This window comes from Macaca mulatta, chromosome 14 (assembly GCF_049350105.2).
Source record: "Macaca mulatta isolate MMU2019108-1 chromosome 14, T2T-MMU8v2.0, whole genome shotgun sequence".
Lineage (NCBI taxonomy): Eukaryota > Metazoa > Chordata > Mammalia > Primates > Cercopithecidae > Macaca > Macaca mulatta.
In genome coordinates, this window is record NC_133419.1 from 21553445 (window position 1) to 21572331 (window position 18887).

General features: G+C 46.2%; 1 long non-coding RNA gene across 1 annotated transcript; it reads left to right on the top strand.

Annotated features, from left to right (window-relative positions):
- The first annotated feature begins 9121 nt into the window (after positions 1–9121).
- LOC114672129 (uncharacterized) lies at positions 9122–16116 on the top strand. The gene is made up of 5 exons (XR_003722349.2): positions 9122–9337; positions 9976–10093; positions 13407–13534; positions 14331–14558; positions 15352–16116. It is a non-coding gene; the product is annotated as an uncharacterized LOC114672129 (long non-coding RNA).
- The last annotated feature ends 2771 nt before the right edge of the window (positions 16117–18887 follow it).

An 18887-nucleotide genomic window follows, 5' to 3' on the forward strand; every position in this document is an offset into this window, starting at 1 on the left:
CCAACCTTTCATCAGTGATGCAAAAACTTTATTCAGTGTTAGGAACATACTGATGCGAAAGAAATTGAATATGACTGTTTATGCCTAGATAAACCCTCTCTTCCACAAGCAAGAGCTTTGCTCTGGCCCAAATTCCCTGTCCTAGAAGAGATTCATTTTAATGGGGCTCTCAACTCTGTAGGTGAGTCACACTATCTTTCCAAACACTTTATTATCATAAAGCATTTCAAGGGCCAGGCGAGATTCCTTTGGTTTTGCCTTCCAAAAGGTGGTGCCTATCATCCCTGTTGGTCCTGCGGAGTGCTAGTGGAAACAGCCAAGATGGGGTGGTAACCTCCCTCCAATGAACAAGAAGCTACTGTCACCGGGCATTTTCTTCGTTCTCCCAGGAGTGGGAGAGTATCTTTGTATCTTTGTCCTGTGTCACCATAACAACAAAGTCAAAGATGGGACAGCTCTTTGGACAGCTCTGTAACATCAGCCAGCTCAGCCCATGGTCCCAGAATTTTAGTTATTCCAGTTCAGTTAAATTAGGGGCTCTTAGACTTCTTGCCATGGAAGTCCTTGCTGTTAACAAAGTCCCACTAGTCTGCCCCATATACCGAACACTCAGCCAGGGACTCCAGGCACATAGGAAATGGGGACCAGAATGGGACAGGGAAGCTGAAGGCCAGTGTGGCCTAGTAGGCAAATGGAGGAGGAAACTTGTTTAAAGTAGTTAGAATGAGAACCTCCCAGGGCAGATTTACATAGCAGAACTTGGGGGCCAAGGCAGTTAACTGAAAGTAATGCATTTCTCCTGGTAAAAATGTTTTGTTTTTTTTTTTTTTTTTTTTTGGCGGTGTGGTTGGGGGTTGTTTATTTTTGAGACAGAATCTCACTCTCTCGCCCAGGCTGGAGTATATTGGTGCAATCATGGCTCACTGCAACCTCTGGCTCCTGGGCTCCAGCGTTCCTCCCACCTCAGCCTCCTGAGTAGCTGGGACTACAGGTGCATTCCACTACACCCAGCCAATTTTTGTGTATCTTTTGTAGAGATGGGGTTTCATCATGTTGCCCAGGTTGGTCTCAAATTCCTGGGCTCAAGTGATCCTCCCGCCTCAGCCTCCCTAAGTGCTAGGATTGTAGGCACAAGCCACCATGCCTGGCCCCAAGATGTATTCTCTGATAAAGTGAGTATGCAGCAAGGCCAGGAGTAAACCTAGAAGCTGGACTTCTGCCAAGACTCATCTTTCTATGGGAAAAGTCTATTGTAAATGATACCATTCCACAAAGGCAACAATGCCCCTATACCTCAGCCCTGAGTTGTCTGGTACCGGGGGTATACCAATCCTCTCCTCAAGTCTTCTTGGCTATACCATTGGTTTCAATATTCCTCAGCCCCCCACCATCTACCTTTCAATTCACTCAGGGGCTTTCTATAGCAGCTAGAACCAGTATCCCAGGATCAGCCTGTTGGATGCTAGCAGCCTTTTGACAAGAGCTGAAAGACAGATCTTGAACAGCAGAAGTTGGGAAGGGGAAGTGAATGTGGGAAATGAAGTGAGAACAGGCTGGCAGTTCACTTTTGATACCAGCACATGGCTATACCATTTACACAAGGATACTTCTAGTATCACTTTTTCTAGTGCCCTACAAGCCCTTATAACTCTGCCTTGGTCCTCTAGCCTTCCTTCTTCTTGCCATACACCAGCCTCCTCTGGTGTCTCAGTACTCTCACCTAATTCAGGTTCTTCCTTCTGGGTATGGCAAGTATGATAGGGATTACAGAATCCTCTTCATGTGCATATAGGGGGAAGCAAGGTATTTGGGGATATAGATCCCTAGATACAGGGTCCAAAATTGAAAGCTCACGTAGAAGTACCCTTGACAGGCCTAGGCTCTGTTCTATAATTGCTGCTCACTAATTGTAGGATGTTGGAAAAATTACTTCCCCTGTCTGGGCATCAGTTTCTCCGTATGTAAGATGAGAAGAATGTGATGAAACTGAAGCCCAGTGAAGATAAGTACCTTCTAGGGTCTCACATTAGAGCCAGGATTTAAACACAACCCTCCCATTTTAGCCCTAGGAAGCAGAGTGAACTAGTAGAAAACCAGTCCTTGCATGAACTCCAGCCTGGCTTCATGTCACATAATATCCAGAAAGCCTCAAGTTCTGAGATTGGGTTAAGTCATACTGTATTTTGGTGACTCAAAATTCCTGGTAGAAGTGAGCAAATACTCTGGAAGCTGTTACCATAGAGTACATTGCTCAAAGAATTTTTAAAATATTGTGTCCAGCATATAGAAAATCAGGTACACGAATAAACAGCATGACCTAAAACCACCAGCACAGACAAGAGAAAGACCAACTGGTCTCCAGCTATTGGGAGTAGATAAAATAATTGCTTTTCTGTTGAAGGAGATAAAATCCAAGTTTAAAAATTGAAAGAAAATTAAGATTTATTAAAATCTCAGATTTGAAAGAAAACAGGAGATCCCCAGAGGTTAAAATATAAGGACCAAAAATTTAAAACCTCTAAAGATAAAATTACCAACCTGGAAGGAGAGGCTGAAGAAACTTTCTGGAATGAGGCATGAAGACAAGAGAAAGAAAGAGAATATGAAAAAATCTAATACACACACATATATGTATTTATTTGGAGTCCCAAAAGAAGAGGAAATGGGGCCAAAACCATTTGAATGACATGTATCTTCAGTGCTAGATAGCTAGACATCAAAGCATGGATTCAAGAAGCCCAAATGCTAACTAGGATAAGGAAATCCATACTTATGTTTAAACTACAAAAAACAAGACAAAGATAACATCTCAAAAGGAGTCCAGGAAAAAAAAAATGTACCTTTCAAGGAACAACAGATCAAAAGCTAACTTCATCAGCAGTAGAAACCTGAAGACAGTGGGATGTCATTTTCAATGTACTGAAAGAAAATAAGTCCACTTAGAATCTTGTGACCATCACAGGATCCATATTTCCACAGGCAGTACCAATTCCTCAGAACAGTGGTTGCCACGGGAGAGGTGTAAGAAACTGACTGCACTGGGGCCCAAGGAACTTTTCTAGGGAAATGGAGGTGATCTCTATTTGATGGAGTGTTAGGTAGATGGCGATAGCCATTTGTCCAAGCTCAAATGGTACACTTATGAATCTTATTAGACTTAAATAGATTTAAAATGTAGCTATAACGAACTAAGTCCCTGCTAGAATATAGTCAAATACGTTTATTTTTGAGACAGGGTCTTGCTCTGTCACTGAGACTGGAGTGCAATGGTGCAATCACAGCTCACTGCAGCTTCAACTTCCCAGACTCAAGCAATCCTCCCACCTCAGCCTCCCAAGTAGCTGGTATCACAGACACACACCACCATGCCCAGCTAATTTTGTTGGATTTTTTGTAGAGACCAGGTCTCACCTTGTTGCCCAGGCTGGTTTCAATCTCCTGGGCTCAAGTGATTTGCCCACCTCAGTCTCCCAAAGTGCTAGGATAACAGGTGTGAGCCACTGCACCCAGTCAACAACTTTATTTTAAATGCTAGCCTTTCCAGTGGAAAGACCAGGATGGGGTTGGGTGCAAGATTTACACAGGATATTTGCATAATTATTTTATAGTAGAAAAAAGTGAACTAGTTCCAAAAAAGACAAGCTAATCAAATAAAGAGAGAGAGAGAGAGAAAAAAAAGGAAGGCTAGGCATAGCAGCTCACACTTGTAATCCAAACATTTGGGAGGCTGAGGCAAGAGAATGCCTCGAGGCCAGGAGTTGGAAACCAGCCTCATCAACATAGTGAGATCTCATCTCTACCAAAAAAATAAAATAAAATAAAAATAACAGGAGAAAGCACGTACAGAGAAATAAGGACTAAAGACTATTTTGAATCGTTCTATGGCTACACTTCAATCTGGATGAAGTGGACAATTTAGTATAAAAACTGAATTTATTAGTCCTAATACCAGAAGAGAAAAAATCTAAACAAATCAGTTCCCATAGAAGTTAGAAAAGAGCTAACTCCCTAAGCAAGTATCTGGCCCAGACTGTCTCACAGGTGAATTCTATCATATATTTAAAGGAGTATATTACTCCAACGCTATTTAGATTATTTTAGAGAAGAAAAACCCCACATTTTCTAGTCAAATAAATAGTGATAAAGATTTGATGAAGTTTAATGAAGAACTACAGATGAATTTCACCTATGAGTAGATTATCAATGTCTTAAAAACTGAATAGCATTCAGCAAACGGAATCCAACGGCACCATAAAATAACCTTATGACCAAGTGGGGTTATATGCGAATGTAAGACTAGTTTAATACTATTATTTATATCAACTTTTCATTAATAGATCCTAGGGAGTTTTTTTAAAAAAATCAATTATATCTATAGATGCTAAAAAGACACCTGACAAAATTCAGCACCCATTCTTTATTTGGACAACGTATTAAAATGAATGGTACCTATTTAACATGAAACATCTCTCAGCTAAAAAGCCAGCCTCCTACACAATTGGGAAACAATGGAAGGATTCTCATAAACAAGGTAAGGCCTACCTATTGTCTCTGCTAAATATCTAACATTGTACCAGCAGTTTCAGCCAAGAATATTAGCCAAGGTAAGAAATTTGACTCAGAAAAGGGAATTTGAACTATCACTATCTACAGACTACTACTATACATCTGGGAAACACAAGAGAATTAATGGAAGATCTACAAGAGTTTAACATAGTTGTAGAATAGGGGCCCATCTCATGTTTTTATAAAGTTGTATTGGAACACAGCTATGCCTATGTTGCATACACACGTAGGTCAGACTTTGGTAGTAAACATTAGACTAGCATTTTCAACCTATCCTAGAGGTTCAGACATAAGGACCAAAAATGGAAAACCTCAACAAAAGGGTTTATCAGGCAATTAGATATAGCTAAAAAGAAAATTAGTAACCTGGAAGAAAAGGCTGCGTCACTTAGCTAATGAGTGAACCTAATGACCACCTAGCAGCCCCATTCAAGTAGTTAACCCTAACAACTGCTGTAAGGTAAGAATTATCCCCAACCTTCAGATGACGTGGTTAAGGATATAATTCATTAAAGTCCATTGAATTTAGCAAGGTCCCCAGATATGACCTAAATGATTATGAATGATGTAAACTATTTGTGGGGGACATCGAATTCTCTGAACCACAATATTACCAAAGACAGCTAAAATATTATTTGAGCACTGCCTCAAGTCAGGCCCTGATCTAGGTTCCTTATGTATGTTATGTTATTTAATTCTCAAAACAGTTCTATTAGGAGGGTACCATCATTAGACTCACTTTACAGGTGAGAAAACAGAGGCTCAATGAATCACACAAGATGGCACAAGTAGGACGTCGAAAGGGGAGCTTCAAACCCAAGTTGGTGAACCTCAGGCCCCATTGCCCTTATAAACATCCCTCCTTAAGACCTCCCCTGGAAGAGTGCACATACTCTCAAAGCTTGGCATTCACTTTTGGGGATCAACTTGGTAAGAAAGCTCAGGAAGGAGACCCAGGAGAGCCACCTAAGTCCATCAGGGACCCCACCTCACTGGAGGCCCAGGAGCCCCAGGCATCACTGGGTCCAAAGCACCTCTCTCACTCTACATCCCACAGCTCACACTACCTTGCCACCAGCACTTACCTCTGTATCTCTTTTCACTCATCCTTTCTCCGGCCTAAAACCTGACTGAGCAAACTATCTTTGACTGTCAGTGCTCAGGGACCTGCTCTGCTATGCTGCTCCTCACTGAATGTGGTTACCACTGTGGCCTGCACGTTCTGCTTTTAGGCACAAGGTGGCTTTAGAGGTAATAATAAGATCCACCTTTTTACATCCAGGGCAATCTTCCCCAGGAGCTCCCTATTACCTAAAGTGGGCTTTCTTTGCCCCATTACAGAGAAAAGGCTTTGCAACGCCCACCCAGGGAGAACCACTCATTGAAGCCTTGGTTCTCAAACTTTGGAGGATATTGGCATCACCTGGAGAACTAATGAAGCACTACAGAACCAGGCTTTTTGAAGTAGGCTAGGCCTGGGCCTATGTACTTGATCAAGACCACCAGGTGATTCTAATACTTACCAACTACTAAGAACTACTAGAGCAAGGGACTTCCAATTAAAACACAAATGAGCTACTAACTTTTGATTTGAGAACAAGCTGAAGTGGGTTAACCCAGGGCAGAAAAGACAACTTGGTAAGAAAGCTCAGGAAGGAGACCCAGGAGGGCTGGATCCCCATCTGCCCAAGCCCCCCTGCCTGTGTGGCCTTGGCAAACCCACCTAGCCTTTCTGGTTTTCAGTTTCTCCTTGTTAAAGATGGGGGTAGGCCGGGCGCGGTGGTTCACGCCTGTAATCCCAGCTCTTAGGGAGGCCGAGGCGGGCGGATCACGAGGTCAGGATATCGAGACCATCCTGGCTAACACAGTGAAACCCCGTCTCTATTAAAAATACAAAAAAATTAGCCGGGCGTGGTGGTGGGCGCCTGTAGTCCCAGCTTCTAGGGAGGCTGAGGCAGAAGAATGGTGTGAACCCGGGAGACGGAGCTTGCAGTGAACCGAGATCACACCACTGCACTCCAGCAAGGGTGACAGAGTGAGATTCTGTCTCAAAAAAAAAAAGAGGGGGGGTAATGAAACCTACCTCCCCGAGGGTGATGTGAGGACTAGAAGGGAGCAGATATGCTAAAGCAATAGGGCAGGTGGAACTGCCCATGACTGTGTGCTCTGGGTTTGCCAGGCTTGCCCTCGGCAGCTAGCTGCTGTGCTTTCTCTGGGGGTCTACACAGACGCAAGGCCCAAAGCAGCCTGTGGCCCCAGAATACTCTGCCTTGTGCCTCTTTGCAAACTTTAATGAGTGCTTGTTTGACATACAGATGCCTGGGCTCTACGTCAGTAGGATTCCAATTCAGTAGGTATATAACTGAACCCAGGAATATGCATTTTATTTATTTATTTTTAATTTTTTATTTCCATAGGTTTTTGGGAAAGAGGCTGTATTTGGTTACATGAGTAAGTTCTTTAATGGTGATTTGTGAGACTTGGGTGCACCCAAGCAGTATACACTGAACCCAATTTATAGTCTTTTATCTCTCACCCCCTTCCCATCCTTTCCCCCTGAGTCCCCAAAGTCCTTTGTGTCGTTTTTATGCCTTTGCATCCTCATAGCTTAGCTCCCACTTATAAGTGAGAACATACAATGTTTGGTTTTCTATTCCTGAGTTACTTCCTTAAAATAAGTCTCCAATCCCATCCAGGTTGCTGTGATTGCCATTAATTCAATCCTTTTTTATGGCTGAGGAGTAGGAATCTGCATTTTAAAACAAGCATGACAGGTGATTCTCGAAGACTCTTGGAAAGGCAGTGCCATAGTAGATTCCACACCAAAAGGAAGCATTAACTGTGGACAGGCACCTTACCCCAGAGGGCAGGACCTCACATATCCCCCATCCTGGCCTGCACTGGGAGCCCATCTCCTCTGTCATTTGTTTATTCATTCCCCATTCATTAAAAACAAAACTAAAAACAATCCACTGGGCACCTATTAGATACAAGTGTCGCCTTAGACCCTGGGAGCATCAAAATGAAGAAAAAAATCCCCTGACTTGAAGGAGCCCCAGAATAAACCTTCCAATGGAAAAGTCCGATCACCTATTTCCTTTGCTCAAGATCCTTCGATGGTTCCCTTTCACCTTACAGACCGCAAATTCAAATACCTTCAGGGACACAGTGGTGACACATGCACAATGCTGACTTAAGGAAAAGCGAGAGGCTGGGGAGGACATGGGCTAATGGCAGCCTGCTGACTCCTCCAATACACATTCAAAGTTTTTTAAAAAGTAAGGCCAGCCGAGCGAAGTCATTTTGCCGGTTGATTTCAGCCCTGTAACTATCATTTGCAAGCTCTTCAGTGTGGCAAATAGAGCTTTGGAATAATCAATCACATCTAGCTCCCTACTCTCATCCTTTGCACTCCTCTCCCCCTCACTCTACCCTCTGACTCTACCCTTTAACAACCCAAATCATTGAGCCTCCTTAACTCTCCCAGCACACCAGGATTTCTGGTTCCCCTGGTCCTTTGCACATGCTGCTCCTCCACTGGAAAGCCCTGTCAGAGCCTTGCCCACTCTGGATTCCTCCTCATACTTCAAGTCTGAGCTCTCTTATCACTTCCTCCAAGGAGCCTTCCTCCCTAACTCCTTAGGCAGATAAACGGACCCATCCATGCCTATGTTCCCACATACTTTGTTCATGCCCTCTGTATAAAACACAATAGGTAGGCAGTGCTTTAGAGCCTTGGCTCTAGCGTGAATCCAGCGTCTGGGCTACTCTGTCCTCAGATACCTGCTTGGCTCACTCCCTCATCTCCTTCAAGGCTTTGCTCAAAGCTCACCTTCTCCCAGAGTTCTGCTATGACCACCTATTTAATTCTACAACCCGCTCCTCATGTTCACCACACTGCAGTTCCCCCTCCTCCATCATAGCACTTTTCCCCTCCAAGCATACTATATAATTTACTTATTTATTACATGCAGCGTTTATTTTCAGTCCCCTTCTCTAGAAGGAAAAACTCCATGAGGGCAGAGGTCTTCAATTGTTTTGTTTACTGATGTTTCTCAAATGCAAAGAAGGGTGCTTGGCCCATGGAAGAGCTCAATAATGTCTGTGAATGAATAAATGAATGACTAAGTGGATGGATGGATAGATGGATGGATGGATGGATGGATGGATGGATGGATGGATGGATGGATGGATGAATACCATAACGCAATTTTTTAAGGTCTGGGCCCCCTCTGGTCTGTACGCTTTTCATGTTCTACCATAGTTCCAAGGCACACAGGGGATTTTTAGTTAATGTTTGTTGAATATTCATTTCTAACGAATCTTTCAGTGACTAAAGACAAGAATGAAGAAATCAATCAGTCGCGGGCACCTGGTGAATGTTGACAGTACAGTGAAGATTTACCCAGTGGAAAACTTAATTTTCCACAACCTTCTGGCTTTTCCACAACTTGACATGCCCGGGGGGGGCCTCTCTGCTGTGGGCACCCTGACTACAGCAGCTGTAACATGGATTTGCCAAGAGGGGTCGCTAAACCCTTATTTTCTTGCCCAGTGCAGAAAACTCAGGCCAGCCAGCACTGCAGACTCAGAGGAGCAGTGGGTGAGAGCAGTACAGAAGAGGCCAGGCGAGAAGCAGCCAGCGCCCCATCCGCGCATGCGTGACCTCGGGAGTGCTGGGAGTCAACAGAGACAGCCGACTGCTGGGCTCCAGCCTCCAGTTGCCGCTAGCAGCCAAATGCATCTCTTTTCTGACTCACTGCAACCGCTGGTGGGTCTTGGAATCTCTTAGTATTTTTGTTTTACAGACAGGACTCAGGCCTCAGAGAGGTTGGGTACCACGGTCACTGTCACAACCAGAATCTAGTGATAGGATTAGAATCCAGAATTGGCAAATATGGCTGTTCCTGCTACCACTCCTTTGGCATCTCTGCTCCAAAAGCAAACAAATTTCAAGTGCAGCATCTGGCTTGGCCTAATTTTTGGCCTAATTTAGAAGGTCTGTAGGTTCCAAGGTTGGGGAAAGGTGGAGGTAGGCAGTGGGAGATGGGGAAAGGAGAATTCCTCTTCCAGGGACACTGACCCAGCTGCCCTCAGCTCTCCCCATCCCTCCGGATTGTATAACCTTTGCTCCCTTGACTTCAGTTCCCTGGGCTTCTAAGTGGTCACTGGCCACACAGAAACTCACTTTGGAGACAGCAGCCTGGAGGGCACATAGGTGTGGGCCAGTGGGAAGAGACAGCAAAAGGTCCCCAACCCATCAATGAAACTGTGGTCCAGAGAGAGGTACAGGAACCTACCTGGCAAGACCCTGGCCCGTCCATGCCAGAACCTGGGAATCTTTTATTATTTATTTATTTATTTATTTATTTATTATTTTTTGAGATGGTGTCTTGCTCTGTTACCCAGGCTGGAGTGCAATGGCGTCATCTTGACTCGCTGCAGCCTCTGCCCCCGGGGTTCAAGCGATTCTCCTGCCTCAGCCTCCCAAGTAGCTGCTATTACATGTGGGCACCACCACACACAGGTAATTTTTGTATTTTTTGTAGAGACAGGGTTTTGCCATGTTGGCCAGACTGGTCTCAAACTCCTGGCTTCAAGTGATCCACCCGCCTTAGCCTCCCAAAGTGCTGGGATTGCGGGTGTGCGCCACGGCACCTGGCCTAGAACCTGGGAATCTATAATACTGTGCCCTGGATTCCAAATAACAGGGCTCCCAAGAATTCAGTGAGGAAAGTGTCCTTGGCCCCATTTTATAGGTAACAAAACTGAGGCCCAGCGAGGTTCCTCAATCTTGTCCAAGTTCATGCTACTTGCTTGGGCCTGACTGCAGGCCTGTCTGAATCCAGGCCCAGGGTGTTCTCTTCACAGATTCCTGGGCTATAGTGACAGGACCCTAACAATTCCATTAGGTCCAGCCTGGTCTCTAGGTTGCATGAGGTGACCTGGAGTGGAGATCCTGGGGAGGAGGAAGGCTACCATGTCGGGGTCCTAATGGCTCTTGCCTACTTTCCTCCAGCAGGGGCCAAAGGCCAGTTACCCAGTTGGTTGCTACCTGGTTGCCCTCTGGGGAACAGTCTGGCTCAAACCACTTACACTGCAGGGCCTGTTCTTCAAAGGGCACTGAAGGTCTCCCCTTCTCCAGAAAATTTCCCTGACTTCTCCAGTTCCCTCAGAACTTCAACTATTCTTTTCTTTCTTTCCTTTCTTTCCCTCCCTTCCCTTTCCTTCCCTTTCCTTCTTTCCTTCCTTTCTTCCTTTCTCTCTTTCTCTCTTTCCTTCTTTCTTTTTGACACATAGTCTCACTCTATGGTCCAGGCTGGAGTGTAATGGCATGATCTTGGCTCACTGCAACTTCTACCTTCCAGGTTCAAGCAATTCTCCTGCCTCAGCCACTACAGGGAGGGGACTACAGGCATGCACCACCATGCCTGGCTAATTTTTGTATTTTTAGTAGAGACAGGGTTTCACCATGTTTCACCACATTGACCAGGCTGGTCTTGAACTCCTGGCCTCAAGTGATCAACCTGCCAAAGTACTGGGATTACAGGCATGAGCCACCGTGCCCTGCCCCTTCAGCTATTCTTTATGGTTCTAATGCCTCCCAGGTATTCTCTGGCCTTAGCACTCAGACCCAAACAGACTGTGAAGACCTTGAAGAGAGGGACTAATGCTTTACTCTGCTTCTTTCTCCCTTAAGCCCGTGGTGGCTGAGCATATAGTAGATGCCAAGTGGCTGCTTTTTGTTTATTTGTTTACTGTTTACATGGGAAAACAGATCCAAAAAACAGCTCTCTGCTTTCCAGGGAATTTTTAACCACAGTTGAAAATGACATCTGTGTCCTGTTGGACAACAGAGAGGAGGGAATTAGCATTATTCATTCACTCAACAAATATTTAATGAGCAACTGCCATGTGCTAGACACCACTGTAGGTGCTGGCAAGAGAGAAGGCAATAAGCCAGACACAACCCTCTTGCAGTTTACCTAAAGCAGGTGACAGAAAATGAGCAACATATGTAAATAAGTATAATATAATTGGGTAAGCACTGTGAAGAAAACTCAAGTTGGGTAGAGGATTGAGAGCAAGAGGGGGTGCTATTTAGGTAGGGTAGTTGGGCAAAGACCCACAGGAAGCAAAGGAGCAACCCACATAGATCTGTAGGGGAAGGAAGAATGTTCCAGGCAGAGGGAGCGCCAAGTGCAAAGGCCCTGGGATGAGAGAGTGTATTTGCTGTAGTTGAGGAATGGATCTGCAAGGTTTCGTAAACCTGGATAGCCACTTTGGCTTTTACGATGAGCATGATGGGAAGACAATACAGGTGCTCTAGAGCTACTGTATGAGTTACTTACTGCCTTATGGAGCAGGCCCCCAAACCACTCAGGATGCCTGGAACTCTGTGAGGTTCATTCCCTGACTTAAAACTCACTTGTTCTCATTGCTAGAATGAAGCATCTGACATGGTTTGGGTATGTCCCCACCCAAATCTCATCTTGAATTGTAGCTCCCACAATTTCCACATGTCATAGGAGGGACCCAGTGGGAGGTAATTGAATCATGGGGATGGGTGTTTCCCATGCTGTTCTCGTGAAGTGAATAAGTCTCATGAGATCTGATGGTTTTTTAAAGGGGAGTTTCCCTGCACAAGCTCTCTCTCTTGTCTGCCACCATGTAAGACATACTTTTCGCCTTCCATCATGACTGTGAGGCCTCCTCAGCCATGTGGAACTGTGAGTCCATGAAAACTCTTTTTCTTTATAAATTACCCAGTTTAGGGTATGTCTTTATCAGCAGCATGAAAACAGAGTTAATACAGCATCCTTGTTCCTCAAAGGCTAAAGTCTTCATCTGGGTTTCCTGGCGTCCCAGAGCAATATGCTCAACCAGGGGCCATGTCAAAATCACTGGGAAGCTTTTTTCCTAAAACAAATGCCAAGTCCCACCTGTGCCTCACTGACCCAGTCTCTGGGGGTGAGCTATGGGATACACATTGCTCATGAAGACCCACAGTCCCAGAGGGGGTGTGGGTGGGTCCCCACCCTAAATTGTATCTGCATGTACATGTGGTGTAAGAGGGATGATGATGACCAGAGCTTTCATCAGATGCCCCCAAAGATGGAGAATCATATTCCAGGCAAACCAAATGGGGCTGCCACTGAAATGGCTGCACAATGATAGCCCAAGCCCGGGTGGGCATGACCCCTCTCCCTCCAGTTCCTTTCCGTCCCACCCACTGCCCCCACCCCATCCCATCTGCCAATGTCTTCTTTCTCAGGCTCCTGCATCTCATTACTTTGCTTAGATGTATTTTGATGGCAGCGTCTCCCTTCCTTTCAGCACTTAGGATGCCGCCAGCATCCAATACCTCTTCAAATATGAATAAGCTGTTTTCTTTGCCAGAGCTGCAGCTCAGTGAAGTCAGTCTTTTCTGGGCCCTTTCTGTTTACTCTCCCCGCAAAGAAGGTCTTCCTGCTTCAGCTGTCAAAGAGGAGTTTGTTCCAGCGACCCATTTCTCCCCCTGCCCAGGACTTGGTATCCTGCTTGGGACACAAAGAAAAGGGTCTTGTTTCATTTTCCATTGACACTATCTACTACTGTCACCCACATTTCAAATCCAAAGGGCCCCCTTCAAGAACTCTGGTGCTGTGGGGGAGACCAAATGACCTCAGCCCTGGGCGTGCAGGGGGTGATGAGGCCGGAGACAGCAGTAGTGGCCGTGTCAATGGCCTGGTTCCCTGGCTGGGAAGGGGTTGCTCTCTGGCTTTGGCAGGCACTGAATTCATCTGCTCATTTTCTGGGCCTGTTTGCCAGGATTCCCTAAGAAGTTCCTTTCTCTTCAGGAGCTATGGTATGGTGTGCTGTGGTCTGATATGGAGTTTTTGTCAAGAGCCCAGGGTTCAAGTCACAAGTTCAAGTCCCAGCTCAGCCACTTACAGACCATGTGGCCGGGCAAACCATGTGGCCACGGGTAAGTTATTAAGCATCTCTGGGCTTTAGTTTCTCCTCTGTGAAGGAAGGTCAGGGAGGAGGGCTCAAGAGGTTATGTGAAATAACAAATATAAATTTGAGCCTCTCCCTTCCAAATCCCATCCTGTCATCCACCAAACCCGACTGTTCCTCCACCTGACCATTTAAACTTTCATTCTTCCATTACTAACTTTTGTTGAGCCTTACTCCACTGTGCACACACCAGTCTTCTGAGACTGAGGCTGATAACAAGAAACATTTTAGAGGGAGCTCCTGCCGACTCCTCCCACTGTCGCCAGGGAGGCTTGAGCTCTGTAGAGAAGTCTCCACCCGCATCTCCCGTGGGGGAGCCTCTCAGAGATGATGAGCTGAGAGTTTCTATAGGGCTTTTCCTCCCAATCGTACCACATTTGTGAGTTCCTTCCCACTGGGAAAATTCTTGGCAGGAGGGATTTTCCTTGATTCTGAAAGGCCCCTTCTGACCTGCTGGGCTTCTGTTGACCTAGGTCTCCCTCAAACCTGGACCTGCAGAGCTGGATTCCACCACCTCCTTTCTTCCTAGGAATTCTTGAGCGGGTATCCCCCCCGCATCCCCGCTCCACGTATCCCCCCACTCCCCACTCCAGTCCACTCTGCTATGTTTTCGCAGAGCTAGGAGTGCTTATTTAATGCCTCGAGCCTTCCAGAGAGCAATTTCATCATGCCCCAGACCCAGGTTACTGGGCACATTGAGGCACCCCAGACACCGTGCTGAGCACTTGGCAATGTTATTTCATCCTCCTCCCCGCACCCTGCAGCTGCCTGGAACATTGCTGACCCACGGTGAATAATGCCTTCTGGTATTCATGCCCTTGCACACGGACTCTGGGTTTGGCCATGTGACTTGCTCAGTCAGTGGGACACGAACAAGAGCCACGCAAGCAGCGCTTGACAAGTGCAGTGGGTGGTCCAGAAGCCAGCGCCATGCTGCAGAGAAGCTCAGACTGCAGAGTGATGAGAGGCCACGTGGAGACAGACCCTGGAGGGTGAGGCATCTTGCACATCCCAGCCCCAGCAAAGCACCCGTTAGATCGCAGCCACATAAGTAACCTTGGCAATGCCATGTGAAGCAGAAAGATCCCTAACTGAGTCCCATTCACCAACAGAATTGTGAGAAATGATACATTTTCGTAGTCTTAAGCCACTGAGTATGAGGACAGTTTGTCACACAGCAATAGAAAATGGAAATAAAACTCCCAGACCCAGATACGACGATACTCAGTCCCATTTCACCGATGCTGACTCTGAGGTTCAGAGAGCTTGAGGGAATTTCCCAAGGTTGCCCCAGGGAGTAAGTGAATGTGGTGGTCATAAAACACGCACCTTGGATCTCCTGCTGGGGGGAGCTTAATTGACTGACAGCCCCCACCACTGTCCGCCTGCATCCACCACCATCCACACTGAGGCCGTGCCTCCTCCAGGGCTGCCCCCAGCTATTAAATGAGCACAGCCAAGGTACTAGCACAAGCCTATTCCTAGGGGATGCGAATTCCTCCATCAGTCTACTTTGGCTCAAGGACTCCCCATCAGTCTGACTGAACCTTTCTTGGAAGTGTGTGGCAGTGCAAGACTCTTCCTACCTCAATCCCCATCCTTCTCTCTTCTCTCCCTGGGTCACATAGTCTGAAGACCCTCCCACCTCCTCCTGCTCCCTCTCTGTCATCCATCGCAGGTGTTTCCTCCAATAAATATATTGCATTTCTAATCCCGCCCAGTGGGAAAGCTAAGATTCAAGCTCATGGAGCTTCTGTCTTGATACTTTCCTTTGTTTTCCTGCAGACACTTTTCCTCCCAGGAAACATGGGCATCTTCAAAAATCAGTACCATCCAGATCTCAGAAGTTCTAAGGCCACAGGAAAGGAAAACTTCAAAGACAGAAAAACAAGGTGCAGGAACCTCAGCAGACACCCCTGGGGGAGCCGGACTGACACCTGGGTCCTCAGGAACTGATGCAATCCAGGAGCCTCCATGGGAGGGACGGCAGGGGGCGAGATGATGTGCAAATGTTTATTCTCTGTCCTGAGCTCTTTGCACACATTAACTCATGGAATCCTCCCAAATATTCACAAGCCAAGTAGTACCATTCCCATTTTATGGAGGACATGAGTCTCAAAGGAGTGAAGCAGCCTGCCTTCGGTCACACAACTAACACATGGCAGGGCTGAGACTTAAACCTCAATGGAAGGAAACAACAGCCAGGTGCCTTCCAAATCCTGGGTGTAAATCCCTGCCCTTTGTGTGTTCCTGGGAGGCCTTGGGCACGTTGCTTAACCTCTCTGAGTTTCAGTTTCCCCATGCATAAAACTAGGACCCTCCTTGTCTCTTCCTCCTAAGAGCCTTGTGAGCATAGAGAATGAGTCTTGTGTGATCATGTGTTAGATGTGTTAGTCATATTAATTTTGACCCTGACTCCCACCCCAGCCTCCAGACCAGCCAGTTTTCCATTACACTGAGTTGTTTCCATCCTATTGACACAAACAAGATAAGAATTTTTTTTAACCCAAACTCCAGGCTGATCACAAATTACACAAGAGTTGATGTCCATGTCTGATTCATAATCTGGTGTTGCCTTTGTTTCTATATATATATATATATATATATATATATATATATATATATATATACACACACACACACATATATATATAAATACATCAACAACGAAAACCCTGATAAATTAGCAAGGGGCACACAAAAATTGAAGGCTCCAAGCCAGGATCCAAAAAAATTCCCCTGGATTCTTTCCCCATGAGGGGAGGTTTTCCACAGGGACGCAGTCCTGTGCCTTGGCTCGGGGACTCGTGCTGTTTTCTCCTTGAAAAAGCTCCTGGGCTAAAAATAGCCAAGCAGCAGGCGGCCCCTTCTGGGGCTTGGAGAATAGGCGGGGAGGGATGGAAGGGAGGAGGCCTTGGCTTCTGGACGCCTGTGTCCATGAGAAACAGGAGGGAGAGTGGGGCTCTACAATCTGGGATTTTAGGGCAAGGTCGGGAGAAGGGGCTTTGTAGTGAAGGGGAGAAAGAAATGGGTCAAGACTCTTCAAATTCGTTGAGCAGGAGAATCCTGAGGAATCACTACTAGTGTTCTCAGATTTACCGGGGAGAGAGAAAAGGGTCTAGGGAGAGAGGGGTAGACTTTGATAGACCACGAAGAGAGAGGCAGGTCCCCACTGTCACCAAACAAGGAAAACCAGGGGGAGCCCCTTTATACAAAAAAAAAAAAAAAAAAAAAAAAAAGTGAGCAAAGAAACAAACAGAAAATAAAATACAATAAAATAAAAACAGGGCCCAGGGGACCCTGGTTTGACTGTTTGAAATGAACCCAGGCCAATGGAGTCACTTCCAAGAAGCCCATGTTCTACAAAAGTTATCCCCTTGCCCTTTCAGTCCTACCCCAGGGACCACAGCTTAGACTTCACTCTTCTTTATCCTAAGTGAGCCAACCCAAGATGAAACTTCTCTTCTGGAGGGCCACCTCGCCAAGCCATCAGGCAAGGATGGAAGCAGAATCAGGGGCTCTATGGAACTTGGGGTTATGGACTCTTTGAAATGAGACGGTATCTTCCAGATTACTCACACTCCCTTGTGTAGCCCTCAACATGCAGATGGGGCATCTGAAGTCCAGAAAGGGTGAACAGCTTGTTCAAGTCACCCAGCAAGTGTGCCAACTCCCAATCTAGCACCACCTCACTGCATGAGCTGCCAGTGATTCATTCTGACCAGGACTTCATTCATTCAGCAATAATGACCGAGCACCCATCCTGGCTAACACAGTGAAACCCCGTCTCTACTAAAAAAAAAACACAAAAAAATTAGCTGGATGTGGTGGCGGGCACCTGTAGTCCCAGCTACTCGGGAGGTTGAGGCAGGAGAATGGCGTGAACCCGGGAGGCAGAGCTCGCAGTGAGCAGAGATCACACCACTGCACTCCAGCCTGGGTGACAGAGTGAGACTCTGTCTCAAAAAAAAAAAAAAAAAAAAGAGAGAGAAAAGAAAAAGAAAAAGAATGACTGAGCACCTTTGCAGGCACTGTTGCAGGTGCATAGGTATCCAACAGTATACAGAGAAAGCCTCTCTGATAAGGTAGCATTTGAGCAATGGTGACCTGAAGGCAGCAAAGGGTGAGCCATGAGAATATCCAGCAGAACAGTCTAGTCAGGGGCAACAGCAAGTGCAAAGGCCCTGAGGCTTCTCATGTTTAAGGAATAGCAAGAAGCTGGATGGCTGGAGGGGAGTACTTGGAGATGAGGTCAGAGACAGAACAGGAGGGACCTGCAGGCCTCTGGAAAGATCTTGGCTTTCTCCTAGACAGGCCAGAAGCCTTTGCAGGGTTTTGAAGAAGACTAGATCTGATTTGGCATATAAAAGAGTCCCTCTGATGACAGTGTGGAAAAGATGCTGTTGCAGAGGGACAATGGCGGGGCCAGATAGGAGGACATCGTAATAGCCCCAGGGCAAGGTGGTGACAGTGTGCTCGGCATGATCACTGCTGGGGGGAGTGAGAAGTGGTTGGATTCTGGGTGGAGTTAAGCCTACAGGATCACCACACCCCAGCCCGGCCTGAACACACCTGTTCTAAAGGACTCATCCATTCCAAACTTATTGTTTAAGCTAACTCATTTTTCTACTACTTTATGGATTACAAAACATTCCTCCTGTATTATTCCACATGACCCTCATCACAAGCCTATGACATTTGTGAAGAAGGCATTATTACCCTTATTACTCTTATTTTACAGACAAGGAAACTGAGGCACAGACAAGACTGAGGAAACAAGGCTAAGTCCCTTGGGCTAGGCTGCTCAGTCACGCAATCCAGGATTTGGGTGCAGAAGCTTTGTCTCCTGACGCCTGGGTAAGGGCTCCCTGTGCCACACATTCTGCTCAATGAAGGTGACTCAAGGATGACCAGAGGATGCTGGCAGACCCATGGAGCAGCTGTCATCGATTTGGTTTATGGCTGAGCTGTTCCAACACAGCAGCTACTAGTCATATGTAGCTGTTTAAATTCAAAATGTAAAAATTAATTCTTTAATCATATTAGCCACATTTCAAGTGCTAAATGTGGCTGGTGGCCACCATACGGCATAGCACATATAGTAAAACATTTCCATTATCAGAGAAAATTCTACTGGACAGTGCTGGTACAAATAACCTTTCCTGCCCACTCCAACTCTAACTCCCAATGTCAGAATTGAGGGCTTGTGGGTAGAATGTGGTGCCATGCCAACTTCCGCTACTCTCAGCTTTTGCCCTGACAACATACCACCTGTACCATATCTTACTTAATAATTGATTTTAGGGCCGGGCGCGGTGGCT